Raw genomic sequence first — 22,725 nt, 5'->3', positions numbered from 1 at the left:
CCCCGCAGACGCCGTCCCCGCCAACCCCCATCCATGGCTGACTCCACGCCACCCCGGGGATGGGCCGAGACCAGACTCCCTTCCACATCAGTCCCACCGGGGCCCCCTCCCGTCCAGCAGATGTCCTGGAATTTCAAAATCCAGAAGGTAGCAGTGAGCCTCTGAGGCAGATGCCTCGTGTCTGTGGGCGAGTGAGGTCGCGAGGCGGCAGAGTCTTCGAAGGCAGAGTTGGTTCTGGATCCTGCACTGGCAGCTATGGCTCATGGAGGCCCAAGCATCCCGTAGCAGCTTCCTTACGCTGCAGCTTTGAGAGTTGCCTGTGATGCTCAGCCCAGTATCGACGGTCATGACCAGGCCCATTTCTCGAATTCCATTCCGTTCTGCTCAGTCACCTGCCACCATGCCACAATGGACACGGGGCAGAGGCGCATTCAATGATGTGGCCTGGAGCCCACGAGTGAGGCACTCTAGGCCGGGGGTGTGAGCGATCCCCTAAGAAGGTCCAGAAACCAGAGACGGTCTCAGGAGCTACCAGTTACTTCCCTTACTCACAGGAACTGTCGTCCAGCGTTCTCAGCTCTGCCACTTGCTGTGTGACTTTGAGAAAATCACCAGATCTCTCTGAACCTTAGCCCCTCCACCTGTAAAATGGAAGCTTTACTTCCTCACAGGGCAAATCCACAGAAGTCGGCCTTTGCAGATGTGAACAAGCTGCATATTAAAATAGAAGACTCAGTCACAAACTGTGTCACCACCTGGAGGCAGCCGGGGTTTGCTCCAGGCAAATGGGCAGGCAGGGGCCATACCCGAATGAAATGTGACCTGCCGTAGAGGCAATACCCACAGCTACAGGTGACCACTCAGTCGAAATGAAGGTTGCAGTCACGCCCCAGGAAGAGGCACTTCATGGATAGGAGCAAGACACAGCAGCAAAGTGCTTTGGCTCTCGAAGCCTTCGCTAAAATGTGCACACACCCCAAGCAGCAGCCCACGCAAAGCAGCTGCAGCCTCGAAGGCAGCATGCAGGAAAGATGTGACAAGCCAGCCACCGCCCCTAGGACCTGCGCCCAGTGGATGTCCTTGAAGCAGTAGGGTTGCCAGGAACCGTGGAAGGAAAGCTGGCAGCACGGACACCTCTCCCTGCCATGGGGAATCCTAATCCCTTGCACTGGAACGACGGAGAACGACCTTGGCCAGATGCGCAGATCCTGTAGCTGTGGGCTGCCGGGGACAGAGTCGGGGGTATTAAGAATTCAAGGGAACAGCAAAATGCCAGGTGGGAATCCCCTCTGGCAAAGAGAAAGATGCTTCATTTCCAAAGAGATTAATCTCTCAAAGGCAGACATGGTTTTGTCTTTTAGGGTGTGTTTCGTTAGCAATTTTTTAGACAGATAAAATTCACATAACATAGAATTTACCACTGTAAAGTATTTAATGGTTTTTAGCCATGTTGTGTGACCATCACCACTGTCTAATGCCAGGACATTCTCAGCACCCCACATGGAAACCCCAAACCCATTAGCAGCCACCTCCCAGCCTCTGGCAACTGCTAGTCTGTTTTCTGCCTCTATGGATTTGCCCATTCTGGACACTGCGGATAAATGGAGTCACATCACACACGGCCCTCTATATCTGGCTCCTTTCACCACATGTCATGTCCTCAAGGTGTATCCATGCAGTAGTCCTCATCCGTAATCCATTCCTTTTCAGGCCGAGTCACATCCCATCACATGGGTACACCTCCCGGTTTATTTATTACTCAGCTGATGGACATCTGACTGATTCCAGTTGGGGGCTACTGTAAATAATGCTGCCAGGAGCATGTATGTAAATGTTTTCACTCCTACCTACAATTCCATCTCTCCCGGGGACACACCCAGGAGTGGAACTGCTGGCTCATGTGCTAACTCTACATTTAACTTCACTCTACATTTGACTTAACTCTACATTTAACGTAACTCTACATTTCACTTTACTCTACATTTGACTTCACTCTACATTTGACTTCAGTCTACATTTGACTTCAGTCTACATTTAACGTAACTCTACATTTGACTTCACTCTACATTTAACGTAACTCTACATTTGACCTCACTCTACGTTTGACCTCACTCTACATTTGACCTCACTCTACATTTGACTTCACTCTACATTTGACTTAAGTCTACATTTAATGTATCTCTACGTTTTACTTCACTCTACATTTACCTTTTTTAGGACTTGCCAGACCGTTTTCCTCAGCAGCAGCCACATGTTAACCAACACCATGGGTATGACTCAGACAGTAATTCCCTTCCCACTGCTGTCATTTTGTCTTCAAGCCTTTATCTGCGTGCTCAGTCAGGAGCTTCACACCGTGGTCAGATGTATTTGTCCTCAGTCACCAGACCAGAGAGAGGTATCAAGTCTCAATTAATACACACACACACACACACACGCACTCTTACACACTTCAGATCTTTATTTTAGTGACTGTCATATGGGGAAAACCCTACTTGTAAATAAAGGTGTGTGCTCAAAGCTTTGTTCAGTGATGCATTCAACCAATACTGGGCACCTGCAGTGGCAGGGCCCTCCACGGGCCCCGAGGATGCATCAGTGAACAACATAAAGCCTCCCCCATCGACCTCCCCAGAGCCATCAAAGAGACAGATACGATAGTGACAGTTTAAGATAATTAGCAGTGCCCAAAAGTTCCTCCCAAGATGGAAAATTAATCTTCCAATCAGGCCATGTGGAGCCCCTGCCGATGACACACATTCATCTCCCTCAACCGTTCCTTCTCCACAGCAACCACGTGCCCTCCCCTGTATTCCAACTTGACAAAGCCGTGGAAATCTGAGGCACTGTAAAGAGAGAGGCCTCGGCTACGAGAAGCACCTCTGTTCTCACGGATACATGAGATCCTGGATACACGAGATGCATCGTGATCCCGAGGATGAGCACGTCTTTCCACGCCTTGGGGGAGCTGTGCCACCTGTCGCTGCCCGCCCGGAGACTGCGCCGAGCTGACGTGTGCCACAAAGGGTGATCACTATGCTCTGTCCACTGCACTCCAATGCCATGATGGTCAGAGCTGCTGCTGCTGCTACTCACTTGGCCACAGACGGTGGTCACTGGCGGCAGTCACCTGCACAGCAGGGGGCTCATGAGTGAGGGTCCCTATGAGCCGGTTGACTTTCAAGCCCAGACACCAATGACCTCGGCTTTAAGATAAATCCAGTGACTGTTCCCATTTTACAGATAAGAAAAGCAAGGCTGAGAAGTATAGGTCACAGGTTCACGGCCACAGAGTGGGTACAAAGCAAAGACTCGTCCACGCCCAGCAGGCAGACTCTGAGGGTAGTGGGGCTGGCTTTGAAATCCAGAAGGAGCACGTCGTCTCCCGCCGGGGGGCAGGGGCTGAATCTGTGGGAAGGAGACAGGGGCGAGGCACCTACTCCAGTTCCTCCAGTCGCCCTGACCCGAGGAACAAACCTGCCTCCCGGAACCTGCCCAGTGGCTTCTGTCAATGCCGAATTTCAGGGGCACAGCCATGAGCCCTCCAAATGGATTAGGGTTCCCTGTTCTACAGAACGCTGACCAATTGTTGTTATTGTCCAAGTCCTGGTTTATCTTATTCTCTGATTCTTCACAGCTGTGTGGAGGAGGGGTGTGCCCATATGGCTCACGGGTACACAGTAGGTGCTTAATCACTGTGTGCCAAGTGAATGAATGGCTGCTTGACGATGAGGGTGCAAGTTGCACAAATAACTCCCTGCCTTTAAGGCATCTGCATGGGCCTGGTGGACACATCCTTCTGCCTGGTGGCAGCCCAGATCAGGACCTCACCCCAGAGGCCACTGGTTCCCCAGCCCCACCCCCTCTTAATTCCTCCCCTCGGGGCCCAGACAGGTCACGGAACCACATCTCAGAATGTGCACAGAAGCACAGAGGGCACACAACCAGCCACTCTCTGCAGCTCAGGTCCTTGTACCTTAAGAACAGCCTACCTGGTGGGTGGGCAGGTGACTGAACCCATTTCAGAGGTCCACAGACTGAGGTCAGAGAGGTGAGGGTACTCCCAGTCCGTCAGCCAGACAAGGCAGAGCTAGGACCCGGGTCTTCCAACTCCATGCTCAGCATCATACCCACATCTCAGGCTACCCCTCCTCAGGAGCTGGCTGCCAGGTGGCTCTGCCCAGGTATCAAAAGGGGCCGATATTGGCCAGAATGACCCACCGGGAAAGCAGCCAGCACACAGAGTCACCAAAGGTGACCTTTGGGAAGTCTCTGAGTCACAGGCCAGCCAGAGCACACCATGGACAATCCTCTTGTCCATGTGGGATTCCTGACCAAGTCCCACCCAAAGGGCACAGCAAGGCTGTCTCCATCCACCTGGCCGGCTCCACTGCCTGCGGTGCCAAAGTCACCTGCCCTGGTTAAGTCAATGGGCACGCAAGGGGCAACAATGAGCATGGCACTGACCCAGGGCCAAAACCGTGGGAAACTGCCTCGGAAGAAACGGAGCCAGATGCCACCAGGCTAGTTGGCACTGGGGCTGGGTGACTTCGACCCTTTTTCTCTGTTTTCCAAATTTTCTGTGGGGCAGCAAAATAAGAAGTAAATTGAGATCTGGAAAACACCGTGTGTCCACAGGACTGCACACACAGGCATGCTCATGGAGCAGGTGGCCCTGTGGGGTTCCAGTGATCTCAGGTACCACCTGCAAGGGTGGGGTCAGCGTTTAGAATCAAGGGTCACACCAACGTAATGACCATCTGTGAGGAGGCGGCGCAGGGTCTAGGGAGATGTGCCCCAACTGTCTGCTGGAGATGGTGAGGAGGCAGCGAACCTTTGCGAAGACCTCAGTGCTCAGCATTTGCCAACAAGTCAATCTTCCACATGCCTAAGACGTAGGTGCTATGATACCCCCTATTTCAACAGCAAGAAAACAAAGATATATAAAAAGTATCTAAATCAGAGAGCTAATAAATGGTCAAACCAAGATTTGATCCTGTGCAGCTTGGACCAGATGCCCGACATTTAAATACTATAGTGCAATAAAGGGTTAACTCAGCAGGCCTGGGTTGTCCAAACCCCACACATTCCAAAGAAAGACGGGATCCCCAGGAGAATTGCTTGAACCGGGGAGGCGGAGGTTGCAGTGAGCTGAGATCGTGCCGCTGCACTCCAGGCGACAGACCAAGACTCCATCTCAAAAGGAAAAAAAGAAAGACGAGGTCTTTACCCAGCTCATGGGAGATCCCCTCTGAGCCCTGGGAATATCCTGTGCGGTAAGAGTGCCCGAGTTCACCTGGGGTCTTGAGCGGCATCACATGGCCTGTGCTGACAACACGCATTACAGTGGGGACCCCAGGCCACATGGTAGCAGTGTGACCTCTGGGGGGCCTGGGGACTAAGGCCAGTCATACCTATGTGAAAAACCCCCAGGAAAAGCCTGGCTCTGAGGGTCTGGAGCATAGTGCAGAGGGCTGGACTCCTTGTGTGCTGTCAACATCTTCGCTGGGAACTGTCCACATGCCGCCCCGGGAGAAGACAGGGGAAGCGGGCGCCTGGTCTCTCCTGGACTCTGCCCCATCTGCCTTTTGCCTTTGCTGATTCCACCCTTCGCTGTGATGAACCCTGCCTGTCACCAAAACAGCTTCACTAAGGATTCTGTGAGTCCTTCTCGCTAATCAGTGAACCTGGTAGTGGGGGCGACCTTGGGGAGCCCCGAACACAGCTGTCCTGTTCTGAGGAGAACTGAAGGCCAGGGGTGGGGAAACTGAGGTCTGGCTGGATTTTCAAGAACATAAGTTACTTTTATAAAAGTCAAAGATGTAAATCTAAAAAACCCCCATAAACTCCATGGGAATGATCTGGAAGGGGTGTGCTCACATGGTAACTGCGGCACCAGGCTCGCAGCTCAGGGCGTGGGCAGAGGGCTCCTGCTGGGCTGATGATGCGGCTTGGCAGGAGCGTCCCCTGGGCAGGTAACAGGACCCGGCACACCTCCCAGCTGCGCTGCCTCTGTAAAGTGAGCCTGTGCCAGGAAGGGACCCCATGGACAAGTTCTCAGGTGACAGGCTCCGACGGGAAGAGGTACCACAGGGTGCTGCTTGCTCACCTCCTCCCCCAGGGTGAAGACCACAGCAAGGGACTCCTGAGGCAGGTACACTTCACCCCGAGACCCTGACGCCTGTTCCCTGCCAGCCACACCCTTGCACTTTAGGGGAAAATAGGGCTTCTGAGAACAGGGTCCCGCTGAGGTTTCAATTGGGGCCACTGTCACCTTCCAAGACGGCCCCAGTCTAAGCCTGACCAGAGACACAGAAAACAAGACCAAGAATGCACTTCCCGCTACTACAAACTCATTCTCTTTCTCAGGACTGCTAAGTGATGAGGGCCACCCTGGAGCCACACAGAACAAGTCCCGGGAAGGAGGCAGGAGGCAGGGGCTCGGAGCACTCCACCTCCCCCAACGGCCCATCCACAGGATGCTGACCAGAGCCGGGCAGGGAAGGGACACCTCAGTAAACAGTTGATAATTTGTAATATAATAAAAATGTCAAGGCTGGATGCAGTGGCTCAAGTCTACAACCCCAGCACTTTGCAAGGCCGAGGCAGGAGGGTCACTTGAGGGCAGGCGTTCAAGACCACCTGGGCAACATAGCAAGACGCAGCAACCACAAAAAATAAAAGTAAAAAAACTAGATGAGCCTGGTGGCACACACCTGTAGTCCTAGTTACTCAGAAGGCTGAGGTGGGAGGATCACTTGAGGCCAGGAGTTTGAAACCACCCTGAGCAACACAGCAAGATCCTGGTCTCTACAAAAAGTAAAAGTAAAAAAAAAAGATTAGCTGGGCATGTGTCCGGAGCTGCACGCCCCGGCCATAGCGAATAATAATTGACGATTAAAAACGCCTGAGCTTTATTCATTTCCACCTTACACCTCCTCCCTATCTTTGCCTTTTCCCCTATATTAATACCTCATAAAAGATGGCGCTCTTCCTGCTTCTTCTTCACCTATTTTTCCCGCGCCTGCGAAAATTGCTACCTGACAGCGCAGGCGCCACATGACGTTCGACCAGAGAAACCAATACCTATCTGGCCACACCCTCCGCGATGAGATCATTTTCGCCTTGGCCCAACCCCTTCCCCTCCAAGTGTATATAAGGCACTGCATTACCGCCATTAAAAGAGACTTGATCAGAGCACTGTCTTGTCTCCATTTCTCGTATCTCTTGTTCCCCAAATTCCCACCCCCTCTTCCAGGGCCTGCAGTGACGATCCCGTGGGCCGGGATACGTGGCGCCCGAACAGGGACCTGGAAACGAGGGACTCTGTGAGGAAGAGGACGCGAAAGAAGGGTCGACCGTTAACAAAGACAAAAGAAAGTAAATTATCGAAGGTAAGTGGCGCGTCCGAAATGGGACAAGAATTAAGTCAGCATCAAATTTATGTAGGACAATTAAAAGAGGCTTTAAAGATACGAGGAGTAAAGGTTAAAGGTAATGATTTGTTTAAATTTTTTGATTTTGTAAAAGATACTTGCCCTTGGTTCCCACAGGAAGGAACTATTGATATCAAAATATGGCGTAGAGTAGGGGATTGTCTTCAGGACTATTATAATACTTTTGGGCCAGAAAAAATTCCTGTGACCGCTTTCTCTTATTGGAACCTCATTAGAGATTTAATAGATAAGAAGGAGGCCGATCCGCAAGTCATGGCTGCAGTCGCTCAGACAGAGCATATTTTAAAGGTTAGCTCCTGCTCTAACCTTACAAAGCCTCCGCAAGATACGGAGGAGGATCTCATTTCCCTCGAGAGTGATCATGAGGAAATCAAGTCTCCTTCTGTAACAGATAAAGAAATGCCACACGAAAACAAACAAACAAAAAAAATACCCAATTTTACAGATGCTTCAAAAAGAGGAGGAAATTAATAAGCCTAATCAATCAGCGATAAATTGGGATGATTTAGAGGAAGAGGCAGCTAAATATCACAACCCTGATTTGCCTCCCTTTACTTCATACCCGCCTCCATATAATAAGACACATAATGAGGCTTCTGCGCCTATTGTTATGGCAGCAATAGATCCCAAAGAAGAATTAAAACAAAAAATTGCTCAACTAGAGGAACAAATTAAACTTGAAGAGTTACATCAATCATTGATAATTAGGCTCCAAAAGCTAAAAACAGGAAGTGAGAAAATACCCAACTCAGACGCTATGGAGGGTTCCTTGCGCCCACCTCAGCGGCCTGGACAACATGTTCCAAGAGGGGGGTTAGTTGCTAGTCGACATAGAGAAGACCCCTCCCCCAAAGACGTTTTTCCGGTCACTGAAACCATAGATGAACAGGGACGGGCTTGGAGGCATCATACTGGATTTGACTTTACTACTATAAAAGAGTTAAAGACTGCTGCCTCTCAGTATGGGGCTACTGCTCCATATACTCTTGCTATAGTGGAATTTGTAGCTGAGAATTGGCTCACTCCTACAGACTGGAATACCTTAGTTAGGGCAGTCCTTTCTGGGGGAGACCACTTAATTTGGAAGTCAGAGTTCTTTGAAAATTGTAGAGATACAGTTAAAAGAAATCAACAGGCAGGAAACGATTGGGATTTTGATATGTTAACTGGTTCAGGTAATTATGCAGACACTCAGGTCCAAATGCAATATGACCCTGGATTGTTCTCACAAATCCAGGCTGCTGCTACAAAAGCCTGGAGAAAACTTCCCGTTAAAGGAGATCCAGGGGCCTCGCTCACAGTGGTTAAACAAGGACCCGATGAGCCATTTTCAGACTTTGTGCATAGACTTATGACCACGGCAGGTAGAATCTTTGGAAATGCAGAAACGGGTGTAGATTATGTTAAACAGTTAGCTTATGAAAACGCTAACCCCGCCTGCCAAGCGGCAATCAGACCTTACCGAAAGAAAACGGATTTAACAGGATACATTCGTCTTTGTTCAGATATTGGGCCCTCATATCAACAAGGCCTAGCAATGGCCGCCGCTTTTAGCGGCCAAACAGTAAGAGACTTCCTCATTAACAAAGGTAAAGATAAAGGGGGATGTTTTAGATGCGGTAAAAGGGGACACTTTGCAAAAGATTGCCATGAAAACCAAAATAAAAATCCAGAAGCGAAAATCCCAGGCCTTTGCCCAAGGTGTAAAAGAGGAAGGCACTGGGCAAACGAATGTAAATCTAAAACTGACAGTCAAGGAAATCCTTTATCCCCCAGGCAGGGAAACGGGTTGAGGGGCCAGCCCCAGGCCCCGAAACAAGCATATGGGGCAGTCAGCTTTGTTCCAGCCAGCAACAGCAATCTATTTCAAAACTTAGTAGAGCAACCCCAGGAAGTGCAGGACTGGACCTCAGTTCCACCTCCCACACAGTACTAACACCTGAAATGGGACCACAAACCTTAAATACCGGAATATATGGACCTTTACCACCTAACACTTTTGGGCTACTTTTAGGAAGAAGTAGTGTCACCATGAGAGGCTTACAAGTCCTCCCTGGAGTTATCGATAATGATTATGAAGGAGAAATTAAAATTATGGCCAGAGCTATTGATAGTATTATTACTGTCCCTCAGGGAGTTAGAATAGCTCAGTTAATCCTGCTACCTTTGGTTAAAACAGATAATAATATCCAATACTCTAATAGAAATATAAAAGGTTTTGGATCATCAGATATATATTGGGTGCAACCAATTACAAATCAAAAACCCTCTCTAACCTTATGGTTAGACGGGAAGGCATTCACTGGGCTAATAGACACAGGGGCTGATGTAACTATCATTAAACAGGAAGATTGGCCCTCTCATTGGCCTACTACAGAGACTTTAACTCACTTAAGAGGAATTGGGCAAAGCAGTAATCCTAAACAAAGTTCTAAATACCTAACATGGACAGATAAAGAAAATAATTCAGGCCTCATTAAGCCATTTGTCATCCCTTACCTACCTGTTAACCTTTGGGGGCGAGATCTGCTTTCTCAAATGAAAATTATAATGTGTAGTCCAAATGATATAGTTACTGCACAAATGTTAACTCAAGGATACACCCTTGGTAAAGGTCTTGGAAAAGGAGAAAACGGTATTCCACAGCCTATACTAGTTTCAGGACAATTTGATAAAAAGGGGTTTGGAAATTTTTAGCTCAGGCCACTGACATACCTGCACCCCAAAGGTGCGCTGACCCCATTACTTGGAAGTCAGATGAGCCCGTTTGGGTTGATCAGTGGCCTTTAGTCAATGATAAATTAAGTGCCGCCCAACAGTTAGTGCAGGAACAACTGATAGCAGGACATATTGCGGAAAGTAATTCTCCTTGGAACACACCTATTTTTGTTATTAAAAAGAAGTCTGGCAAATGGAGACTCTTACAAGATTTAAGAGCAGTAAATATCACTATGATCCTTATGGGTGCCTTACAACCAGGATTGCCTTCACTGGTTGCGATTCCTCAAAAATATTTTAAAATCATTATTGACCTTAAAGACTGCTTTTTTACAATTCCCCTTCACCCTGCTGACCAAAAAAGATTTGCCTTTAGTCTTCCATCTACAAATTTTAGACAACCAATGAAGCACTATCAATGGAAAGTCTTACCTCAGGGTATGGCCAATAGTCCTACCTTGTGTCAAAAATATGTAGCTGCTGCTATAGAGCCAGTCAGAAAAACATGGACACAAATGTATATTATACATTATATGGATGATATTTTAATAGCAGGAGAAATTGGCGAACAAGTCTTACAGTGCTTTGCCCAACTCAAACAAGAGTTAACAGCAGCTGGACTACAAATAGCCCCAGAAAAGGTACAATTACAAGATCCATACATCTATCTTGGTTTCCAAATTAATGGACCCAAAATCATTAATCAAAAGGCCGTTATACGTCGTGATCATTTAAAAACTTTAAATGATTTCCAAAAATTACTGGGAGACATAAATTGGCTTCGGCCGTACTTAAAACTCACTACAGGAGAGTTAAAACCTCTCTTTAATATATTAAAAGGAGACTCTAATCCAAAATCTCCCAGGTCCATTACTAAAGAACCATTAATAGCACTCCAAAAGGTAGAATATGCCATTGCAACACAATTTGTTACCAGTATTGATTATTCTCAGCCATTAATATTCATTATTTTTAACACAGCAATAACCCCTACTGGCTTATTCTGGCAGAACAATCCCATTATGTGGGTACACCTGCCCTCCTCCCCTAAAAAGGTTTTGTTGCCTTATTATGATGCCATAGCTGATCTAATTATCTTGGGAAGAGAAAACAGTAGAAAGTACTTTGGAATAGAACCCTCTACCATTATACAGCCCTACACTCAATCACACATCCATTGGCTGTTACAAAATACGGAAGCCTGGCCAATTGCTTGCGCTTCTTACACTGGCACAATTGACAACCATTACCCACCTAACAAACTCATTCAATTTTGCAAACTTCATGCGTTTGTGTTTCCCCATATTACCAGTAAAGAACCCCTCAATGACACATTACTAATTTTCACTGATGGATCTTCCACAGGACTTGCCGCTTACACTTACAATAATGTAGTCGTTAAATTCCAGACCACTTATACATCAGCTCAGCTGGTCGAGTTGCAAGCTATAATCGCAGCATTATCAGCTTTTTCTTGTCAGCCACTTAACATTTACACAGACAGCGCCTACCTGGCTCATTCAATACCCCTCTTAGAGACCGTGCCTCAAATTAAACATATTTCAGACACAGCTAACCTATTTTTACAATGTCAACAACTTATTCAGAAAAGGACTACTCCCTTTTTTCTTGGGTATATCAGAGCACATTCAGGATTACCGGGACCTTTAACTCAAGGTAACGCAACAGCCGACGTGGCAACAAAAACTATAGCCACAGTCACTACAGACAATTTACAACAAGCACAAAAAGCACATGCCTTACATCATTTAAACGCCCAAACCTTAAGGCTTATGTTTAAACTTACCAGAGAACAAGCTCGACAAATAGTTAAACAATGCGCCAATTGCATAACGTATTTACCTGTTCCCCATCTAGGAGTCAACCCCCGAGGACTCATCCCCAACAAAATTTGGCAAATGGACGTTACTCACCACTTAGAATTTGGTCAACTAAAATATATCCATGTATGCATAGACACCTATAGTGGATTCATTATTGCAACTCTCCAAACAGGAGAGGCCACCAAACATGTCATAGCTCATTTATTACACTGCTTTTCTATTTTAGGAATACCCAAACAAATCAAAACAGATAATTGCCCTGGTTATATAGCCAAAACCTTTTTACAATTCTGCAATACCCTACAAATTAAACATACCACAAGCATTCTCTACAATCCCCAAGGACAAGGTATAGTAGAAAGAGCTCATCTGTCATTAAAAACTGTTATCACAAAATTAAAAGGGGGGAGCTGGTACCTCGTGAAGGGTACCCCCAGAAACATACTCAATCATGCCCTGTTTATCCTTAATTTTTTAAATTTGGATAGTCATGGAAAATCTGCTGCCGGTCGTTTCTGGCATCCTGAATCTCAAAAACAGTTTGCAATGGTAAAATGGAAAGACCCACTTGATAATTCATGGCATGGCCCCGATCCAGTTTTAATTTGGGGAAGAGGCTCAGTATGCATCTTCTCACAAAAAAATGATGCAGCCAGATGGCTGCCTGAAAGATTGGTAAGACAAATAAATTATAACCATTGTCAGTCCAGGGAAGATAAATCTCCCTGAGAAGTTTTTTCCTTTTTGTTTTTCAGAAAATGAAGCCTAACATGAGATTCCTTTGGAAAGTAATCGCTTTATATAGCATAGTGACAGTCTATGCAGGTTTTGGTGACCCTCGTAAAGCAAGAGAATTAATACGAAAACGATATGGCCAGCCTTGTGACTCAGAGGGAGACAAATATCTGAACCTCCGTCAGACAGAATTACCCAGGTGACTTGCTCGGGCAAGACAGCTTACCTAATGCCAGACCAGTCATGGAAATGAAAAGTGCTGTTTTTACGCCAACAAATCCAGAATCGTCAGAGATAAGATCAAGACTTTATAAGAAGAACTAGAAGAGCGCAGAAAAGGTCTGGCCGCTAATCCATTGTGGACTGGACTCGATGGACTTCTCCCCTATCTCCTGCCATTTCTTGGTCCTTTACTTACTCTTCTACTCTTTTTCACTCTCGGGCCTATAATCCTTAATAAGCTCATGGCATTCGTCAGACAACAAATCGAGGCCTTTCAGGCCAAACCTATACAGGTCCATTATCATCGCCTTGAGATGACTGAAAATGGTGAGTCTTATTTGCCTTAATAGGACCACCTCCCCTGTGTGCTGAACTGGACAGTCAATGACGGGTAAGAGGACACTATCTCCACCGGAGCCTAAGACAGGAGGGCCGCCTTTGCTGCTGCCTTATCCCATGACGGGCCTAGAAGGTGGGGATGAGTTGACCCAACCTAAGACAGGCGCAGTTCCCGAGGGGTCGCTTTCTCATCATAAAACAATTAAAAGGGGGACCTGTCCGGAGCTGCACGCCCCGGCCATAGCGAATAATAATTGACGATTAAAAACGCCTGAGCTTTATTCATTTCCACCTTACACCTCCTCCCTATCTTTGCCTTTTCCCCTGTATTAATACCTCATAAAAGATGGCGCTCTTCCTGCTTCTTCTTCACCTATTTTTCCCGCGCCCGCGAAAATTGCTACCTGACAGCACAGGCGCCACATGACGTTCGACCAGAGAAACCAATACCTATCTGGCCACACCCTCCGCGATGAGATCATTTTCGCCTTGGCCCAACCCCTTCCCCTCCAAGTGTATATAAGGCACTGCATTACCGCCATTAAAAGAGACTTGATCAGAGCACTGTCTTGTCTCCATTTCTCGTATCTCTTGTTCCCCAAATTCCCACCCCCTCTTCCAGGGCCTGCAGTGATGATCCCGCGGGCCGGGATAGGCATGGTGGTGCATGCCTGTAGTCCCAGCTCCTCAAGAAGCTGAGGAGTGAGGATTGCTTGAGCCCAGGAGGTTGAGGGTGCGGTAAGCTATGACTGAACCACTTTATTCCAGCCTGGGTGACAGAGTGAGGCCCTGCTTCAAGAAAGAAAAAAAAGAAAGAAAAGAAAGAATCATGGAAGGAAAGGAAAAAAAAAACCAAAACAGGAACATTTGGATTCAACACTATAAATTCTTTTTTTTTTGAGACCAAGTCTTACTCTGTCAACCAGGCTGGGGTGCAGTGGCGGGATCTCAGCTCACCACAACCTCTGCCTCCTGGGTTCAAGTGATTCTCCTGCCTCAGCCTCCCCAGTAGCTGGGATCATAGGCTTCTACCACCATACCCAGCTAATTTTTGTATTTTTAGTAGAGATGAGGTTTCACAATGTTGGCCAGGCTGGTCTTGAACTCCTGACGTCAGGTGATCCACCCGCCTTGGCCTCCCAAAGTGCTGGGATTACAGGTGTGAGCCACCACGCCTGGCCCATTTTAATATTTTATTTCCAGCAGTCTCAGGCCAAGCCTCCTACATTAGGTTTGTTTCCTTGTTTTGGTGAACTACATTCTCTCTGATTTTTCCCTTCTTCTTTCCAAGAAAAGGGGAAATTAGCAAGTTTCTAACCTATTTTCAGTGCTTTGCTGAGATGCAGGTAAAGTTTAACCAAGAAGCAAAAGCAAATCGACAGAGCAGGACAGCACGGACGCCAGGGCCAGCTGCCCCATGTGACCCCGTGTCTCTCCCTCAGCCAGGTCTTCCGGTCCTCATTTCCAGAATCTGAACAGCTCTAACTAGTCCCCAGCATGACACCGTCGCTGGAGGCTGACCCCGCACCAGGCGTCTCTGGAAGGTGGCACATTCGGGGTCACTCTCGCCTCTCCAGGCTGGAGAGTGAAATGCCGAGAAAGGAATTCCTCTGCATTCCTGCCTGCGTCCGAGGCAGGCTTACCTAACTTTCAATGAATTCCACTGGAAAAAAAAAAAAAAAAAAGAATGATTGGCATCCAAGGGGTACACTGGGTTTGGCAGTCTGAGGGCTCCCAAGAAAAGCTTTTAAGGGCCTTAAAACACCTAAAATGCACACATGAAGAAATCTACAGCTGCACTGAACATCCAACTGTTCCAGCATCCCTGTATTTAAACCCGGTGGGGGGTGGGGGGCGGGGGGACACGGCACAGAAAGCCATGCAGTGGTGTTCCCAGGGGCCCCACTGTGTACTCGGTGTGGCAGGAGGGTGCCCTGGAGGGGCATGAGCTTGAAGTGGGCATCGCTGGTTGAGTGGGATGTGCCAGGGCAGGGAGAAGCTGTCCTGGGAAGGAGGGCAGCCCGAGCAGAAGTGTCAGGGGAGATGGGGAAGTGCGGGGGAGAAGGGACACGCCCCAGAGCCCAGCATGCGCAGAGGACTCCAAGGATGGACTGAGTGAGGCTACAGAACAAGGGGAGAAAGAATTCCAACCCCATAAACCCTAGCCCGATGCTGCTTTCCAAATCTCGGATAGCTCCAGGGAATGTTACGTTGCCAGGACAGGGCTGTGCACCCAAGTGTCCCTCCCCACCCTCCCTTCCTGAGTCCTAGGCAGGTGCCGTGGACATTACAGATGGGTATAAAACAGCCCTGCCTCAAGGGAGCTCCCAGGATAGAGTGGCTGGCATAGCAAAGGGGACCAATGGGCAGTCTCTGGGATACGAAATACTGGCTTGGAATCCTGATTCTAATTCCCTTAGGTGTGATCCTTGATGAGTTACTGAATCTCCAGCCTCAGTTTCCTTATCTGTCAAAGGCAGGTTGGAGGCTTAAGATAGTCTAAGAAGACCAGACTATTTATTGAGAGAGAAGTGCTCAATAAATTGCATCTAAGGCACACACACACCCTCTGACTTAGAGCAGAGGTTACTAAACTCTGGGAGATCACAGGCCAGGAAATGGAAGAAAAAGAAATTTCATGATCCTGTTGGAATGCCCGACATTATATGTCTCCAGGAAAAGGCGTTTGCAGAAGTGAGATGCACCGTCAGCCACTGTTCCTCACCAGCGAGGACGCTCGGCCCCACTGTCAGGGGAAAGGTCAGAGCAGAATAAAGCCCAGTCCTCTGACTCAAAGCCACTGTGCTTCTAAAGCAGAATGCCCTCTCAGGCCCTGGCTCTCCTCATCTCACCACAGATGGAAGGAGCTGGTCAGCAACTAGTCAGGCTGAATCAGGAAGCAGGAGGCTCTGCCAGCCCCATGTCCAGGCCAGGACAAATGTCGCTATGGGTAAGGACTTGAGGAAAAGCACAGGGCCTTGCAAGGACTGCCACGATTGTTCTCATCAAGAAATCCGCTTCACAATTTGTAGTGAGCCACTCTCGAGGCAGGCCAATCAGACACACCCCGCCACGCCATGCCTCAAGAAAACCCATGTGCAGCGATGACACAGGAGGGACCTTCGGGAGCTTCGGTTCGCAGGAGCCCAGCCAAGTACGGTGTGGAGGGTGTCAGGCTTCCCTGTCCAGGGACACACCTGGGTGCTCACCCTTGCATAGGTTGTGCCTCCTCTCAGAATCAGGAACAGCCGTGGCGCCCTCCCACCAGCACACACGTGGTCATACACAGACCCAGCTCCTCAATCTTGACTCAGTGAACTTCTGAGAGAGCTGCAAAGCCAGGCAGCAGCCGTCCCTTGTGGCACAACACACAGCAGACAGGAACACTGCGTTGGTGTCAATGTGTGGGTGCTCCTGCAGGAGACCCTCCGTGCTGTGTGTGTCCCTGGACTACCAGTGCATCTGCTCTGGAGGTGAAGGTCTTCATCTGGTCCCCTCAACAAAGCACCTGCCGTGAGCTGCCTAGAGAGATATACTGGGGGGTCTCTGCCAGACGAGATCCCAGGGGCCTGCCTGGCGCCCGGTGGGGGCTCGCTGGGAGAGCAGGACATGTCCATTCTTCATAAGAATCATCAGATGCCTGGCGCCCGGTGGGGACTCTCTGGGAGTGGCAATAAACCGCCGAGGATTCGACGCAGGACGTGGGTGTGTGCTGAGGCGTCCATTCTTCACAAGACTCAACAGACGCTCAAACAAGTCCGTGACCCCAGAATGTGAAGAACAGCAGCTTTCCATCATCTGCAAGGGAACTTCCTGAGGCAGCCTCAGTCCCAGGTGGTCTCCAGGGGCTGCAAAACCATCCCAGTACTTAGTGGTGCATACTTGGTCTCAGCACCTGGTCTCAGCCCTTGCCACCTTATCCTCTTCATTGGAAATCCACAGGCTTATTTATTTATTTATTTATTGAGATGGAGTCTCACTCTGTCGCTCAGGCTGGAGTGCAGTGGCGTGATCTCGGCTCACTGTGAGCTCCGCCTCCCAGGTTCACGCCATTCTCCTGCCTCAGCCTCCCGAGTAGCTGGGACCACAGGTGCCGCCACCACGCCCGGCTAATGTTTTTATATTTTTAGTAGAGACGGGCTTTCACCGTGTTAGCCAGGATGGTCTCCATCTCTTGACCTCGTGATCCGCCTGCCTTGGCCTCCCACAGTGCTGGGATTACAGGCGTGAGCCACAGCACCTGGCCCAGGTATATATTTATATTCATGTAACGTGCTTTTGTTTCTGTTCACACTCATCTCACTTCTTCCCTATCGGCAGACTGTTCTGCAAGTGTCAGGAAATCCACTGCAGCTGGAGACCAGCTCACTCCATCCACCCACTTCCCTCTACTTGGCCTGGGGCTCAGTGGATGCCAAGAGACTCAGGCTTCTGCTGAAGGAACTGGGGACACAGCACAATCCATCTTAAAAAAAAAAAAAAAAAAAAAAAAACACACACACACACACACACTCCACACCTGGACAGCACTCTCCCTGCTCCAAGAATGAGCCCGGCAGCCCCAGGGCTGAAGAGAAAAACGTCTTAGGGGGCAATGAAGACAGCGTGATGTGGTGCCAGCACTTCCCTCATCCTCACGGACTTGGGGAAACATGACAGTGTCCGAGACAGACGCAGGAGGAGAGGGCAGCGGGGTATTCCAGCTCGGTCCATCTGTACTGCTGACAGGATCCTGCCATTTGACTCCTTGGGGTCCTGCTTCAGGGGGTTCCCCAAGGCTGCTGCAGCCCTAATTGTTCCCCTTACCAAGTTCACGATGACAGCTCCCTGAGACACCCACAGGCGTGGTGGCAGGTGCCTATAATCCCAGCTACTTGGGAGGCTGAGGCAGGAGAAATGCTTGAGACCAGGAAGCGGAGGCTGCAGTGAGCCAAGATCGCTCCACTACACTCCAGCCTGGGCAACAGAGTGAGACTCTGTCTCAGAAAAAGAAAAAAAAAATGAAGATGGTAACTTCTGTATTATGTGTATCTTGCTAAGACTTTTAAAATAAAAACAAAATTTCATTTATAAAAATAAGCAATGAGCAGGATTGGACCCTTGCACCACAGTCTGCCAGTTTCTGGTTGGGCACAAGGCAGTGGGTGCCCAGCAGGAGACGGTGGCCAGAGCACAGTTGCAGAGGACAGGGTCCTCGCCCCAATCCTGCCCTGGCAAATGCCGCTTGATCCCCAGTTTCCCCACCCAGGAGGGTCCCCTGGAGCATATCCTCTTGGGTCACGTCATTAATCATTAGGGGTCTGATTACACCAACAAGTGGAAAATACAATTTGAGACAATAGCAAAGAACACCTCAGGAAAAGCCAAATCTTCAAATTCATCTAATCTAGCCTCTTCAACAGTCAATGAGAATCGCAACATTGTCAGTTAATTCTATTACTGCTAAATGGAACCCTTCTGCCACTAATTACACTATATCCTGGCTGCTCACTCAATTACCCCTCCAGGGTAATTTTCCGGTTTTTTTTCTGAGCAGCAAGGGGAGGTGATCAGTAGACAAGGCTAGAAACCCAGGATGTATGCAGGTGCTTAGGTGCTGGGCGTCTCCACTGTAAAATGACGCTGCAGCCACAGCATGGGGGCATGAGGTGGCCACACAACAATGTTCGTGATGAATGGGGGTCTGAGGACATCGGGAGAGCCATTGAGGAGTAGGGTCCGTTGGTGGCTCCTGTTAGGGTGGAACTGGGACACCTGAGGAAGCAGGGGAGGCTGCTGGAGGGAGAACTGCCCAGGTGAGCGTGGCCAGGTCAGTGATTCTGCCTCACCCTTCCCTGCACCAGGACCAGGACCAGGACCACCTGGGCCTCCTAGAGCACTGACATCCCCAAAAGGAAAACCCCACCTACCCCACCCCACCCCACCACCCTGCCTCCAGCCGAGGGGACTGATCTTCCCAGAAAGCAGCACGGCTCCCCTGTCCCGAGGTCACCAACTGTGTGGGCTGAAAGTACCCTGGCCAGAAAAACAGAACTAAAACAAATTCACTCCTGGCCTTCATGAGTTGCCCAGACCAGCTTTTCATTCTCTCCTTCCCTTTAATCACAGTCGCCAGGGTTGCAGGGCTGCTGCTCCGGAAGCAAGCGCTCCCCAACACTTGAGAGCCAACGGCAGCTCCCGAGAGACAGGCTCCCAGTGAGAAGCAAAAGCTCAACCCAACCGCCCAAGTGTTCCTTTCTCACGAAGCTCCCGGAGAAGCTAAGAAGGGAGTTGCAGGGAGACAGGTCCCAGCTGCGAACCGAGGCCCAGCTGGCCAGACGCAGGCACCTTCTAAAGGCAGAAGTGCATGCACACCATGGGTTTTAGCTCTGCCCCACCCCCGGGAGAGAGAATGAATAAATGGCAAGTCCCAAGTCTAAGCTCCGAGGAAGACAAAGGCAGCTGACTGCTGACAGCATCTTAATGGCTCAACCCCGGGCCTGCAGGGACACATGCTCCTTCCCAGGTGGACAGGCACTAATGTCCTTCCCTCTCTGCTCCTGCCCTAGGATAAAGGGGTGGACCGCCTTCTCCAGCAGGGTCACACGTTCTCATATGCATCCTTGTGACAGCTTTCGATCAGGAACCAAGTATCGGGCCAGTGCTTCTGCACAAGGGACAAGTATGCAGCATCAGCCAGAGACAAAGGGGACTATGGAGGATGCAGACCCAGCCCTCGGCCAAGACAGCCAGGGAAGGCAGAAGCACCCTCCACCCGGGAGGACACCTGTCCACATCTGGGAGCGGAATGACAGCAGAGGCTGAGAGGGAATTCAGAGACTTGGAGGTACGTGTGGGTGCAGAGAAGGGCCTGAACACGGGGAGGGAGAGAGTCCGACTGGATTTCAGACGGGATTGGTGAGCTGTGGAGCTGGAGACAGGAAAATCAGGCAGGTGAGGCCGCCCAACTGTGATGGTGACCAGGACCAGGGTAGTCCTGCATGGGGCTGTGACTCCGACATTCTGCTCCTGCCTGCCATGTTTAGGACCCCAGCATGTGCATTCTCGTGGGGTGGTGGAGGGTGAAGCAGAGATACACAATTGGCACCTAAACAGCCTTCCATGTGCACGGCTTCTGTTACACTGCACTCAACCAACCACGCACACATTGGAAATACTTTTTAGTTGCATCTGTACCGAACACGTACGGACTTTTTTTCTCATCATTGTTCCCTAAACAACACAGTATAGCAACCATTTACATATCATTTACATCATTTAGGTATCATACATGATCTGGAGATGTTTTAAAGTATATGAGAGAAAGTGCTTCGGTTATATGCAAATACTGCACCATATGAAATCAGGGACTTGAGCATCCATGGACTTTGGTATTCACGGGAGGTCTGGGAACCAATCCCCTTTGGGTGCCGAGGGATGACTGTACAGCACTTCCACGGTATTAAGATCTCATGGTGTACACAACTAGGAAAGCATATCTGACACAGCTTCTTGGGCAGGCCCACGCAGCCCAGAGGCCCTTCCCTGCATGTGGGTACCACCAGGCACGCCCCCCCCCCCCCCCCCCGTCCACGTGAAAATGACGGAGAGGAGCTGGAAGCGCCTGCACCACTCATCTGTCTGCAGCCACATCGACTGGGTCTGGCATGGGCACACTGGTGAGGACAGCTCAGAAGGACTGAGAAATTGCCCATGGGGCTCTGGACCATACAGATTTGTCTTTACGGCCTCTGGTATACAAGGCCATGCCAGGAGGCAGGGTCCTGTACCAGCAGGAGCCCAGTGTGCGGTCAGCCAAGCTGGATTCAGCCACTCGATACCCACATGACCATGACCAAGTATCTAACTGCTGAGAGCCTGTGTCCTCACTGAAAATGGTGGTAATGCCACTTTCTGCATGGAGTTGGTGGTAGTCAGGGTCAACGTTGATAAGATATTCAGCAGACGGGGCCTTTAAGCACATTACAGGTGAGGTGATACCAGCAAGGCACAGAGGAGGCACTCAAGAAAAGGGCCATTAAGCACCAGACCACGCTCTGGCCTCTGCAGAGCACACAGGCCTGGGCTTCAGTGCACCCTTCCCTGCATGTGGGCACCACCAGGCACACCCCCGTTCATGTGAAAATGATGGAGAGGAGCTGGAAGCGCCTGCACCACTCATCTGTCTGCAGCCACCTTGACCGGGTCTGGCATGGGCACACTGGTGGGGACAGCTCAGAGCACAGTTCAGAAGCCAGAGGCATAGTCCCCTTCACACCCCACAAGGTCACACAAGAGGGCCACCAAGGACAATGCCACCCACCCTCTTCCCACCCAAACACAAGCACAGGGCACACAGGTCCTAACAAGAAAATGAAAGTCCCCTGGCCACAGTGCAAAGGCGGGGAGGTGGACCAAACCAGACAGTGGCCACTGGCTTGCAGGTAACAAGCACAGGGGAAAATGTTATAACTCACCAGAGGTGTTGGCAGACTGAGCCCCACAGATGGCCTCTTAGAGCAAGAACTGTCTGTGTTCTAGGGGGCCAAAACAGGGTGCCTGGAGAGATTTCCAGACCTGTGGAGAGACAAAGAGACCAGGGCATGGTCAGACAGAGACTGTGGAGAGGCACGTGTTAAAATCTCATGTAGATTCTGATATTTCTGAGCTAAAAACCAGGGATCGAACTTCTGCTTCCAGGCAGATGGAGTAGACACATTTTTCCCTATTCCTCACACAAAGCACAACTAATACTCAGGATGGTGTATATAAAACAAACATAATGCTCCTCAAGGTGGAGAGAAGGCAGACCAGCCAGGGACATGGTGTGAGCTCTCTGGGTTTTCTTCTTGCCTCATACATCCCAGACATGGTGCTGAATAAGCCACCGACCCAGAAAAGTCAACAGGAGCAGGAACAATACCACAACAAAAGCGTGTTCTCTTTAGTCGAAAGACTGGGAAAGTGGCAGCTAACAGGGCAATACATTTAGACAACAGGTCTACTCCAGCCAGACACTGCAGAAAAATCTGTGACCTCAGCCCCACCCACAGCAGCAAAGGCTGAGTAGGGAGTCTAGATTTCTACCCTGTGTGGCTATAATGAGGCACCAAATCCCTGCCAGGGTGGCATCGAATAGACCAAAGGAAGGAGCTGGCACATTCTTCCCCACCAGGCAGTAACAAATCCTCCTTTCACTCTGGCATTAGTACAGGCAGCATGGGGAGCCTGGATTTCTATAGCACCTGTCAGTAATGAGGTGACGCCCCTTTCCACCTTCCCTTGTGGAAGTGGCGTCAGGAAAAGTTAGCTTACAAAAAAAAGGTTTAAGTAAGACTCAAAGTCTCATAACATAATACAAAAATGTCCAAGTTTCAATAGAAAATCACCCATCAAACCAAGGTTCAGGAAGATTTCAAACTGAAAAAATA

General features: G+C 49.5%; 1 protein-coding gene across 1 annotated transcript in view; it reads right to left on the bottom strand.

Moving 5' to 3' along the window:
• Nucleotides 1–21,871, bottom strand: part of SHANK2 (SH3 and multiple ankyrin repeat domains 2) — a 638,889-nt gene extending 617,018 nt beyond the window's left edge. The window contains exon 1 of the mRNA XM_025357432.1: nt 21,772–21,871. The gene's annotated coding sequence lies outside the window, so the exon portion shown is untranslated. The remainder of the gene's footprint in view (nt 1–21,771) is intronic.
• Between the last annotated feature and the right edge of the window lie 854 nt (nt 21,872–22,725).

Source organism: Theropithecus gelada, chromosome 14, assembly GCF_003255815.1.
Source record: "Theropithecus gelada isolate Dixy chromosome 14, Tgel_1.0, whole genome shotgun sequence".
Taxonomy (NCBI): Eukaryota; Metazoa; Chordata; class Mammalia; order Primates; family Cercopithecidae; genus Theropithecus; species Theropithecus gelada.
Note: the sequence above shows the minus strand (reverse complement) of the source record. Positions and strands in the feature narration are given on the sequence as shown.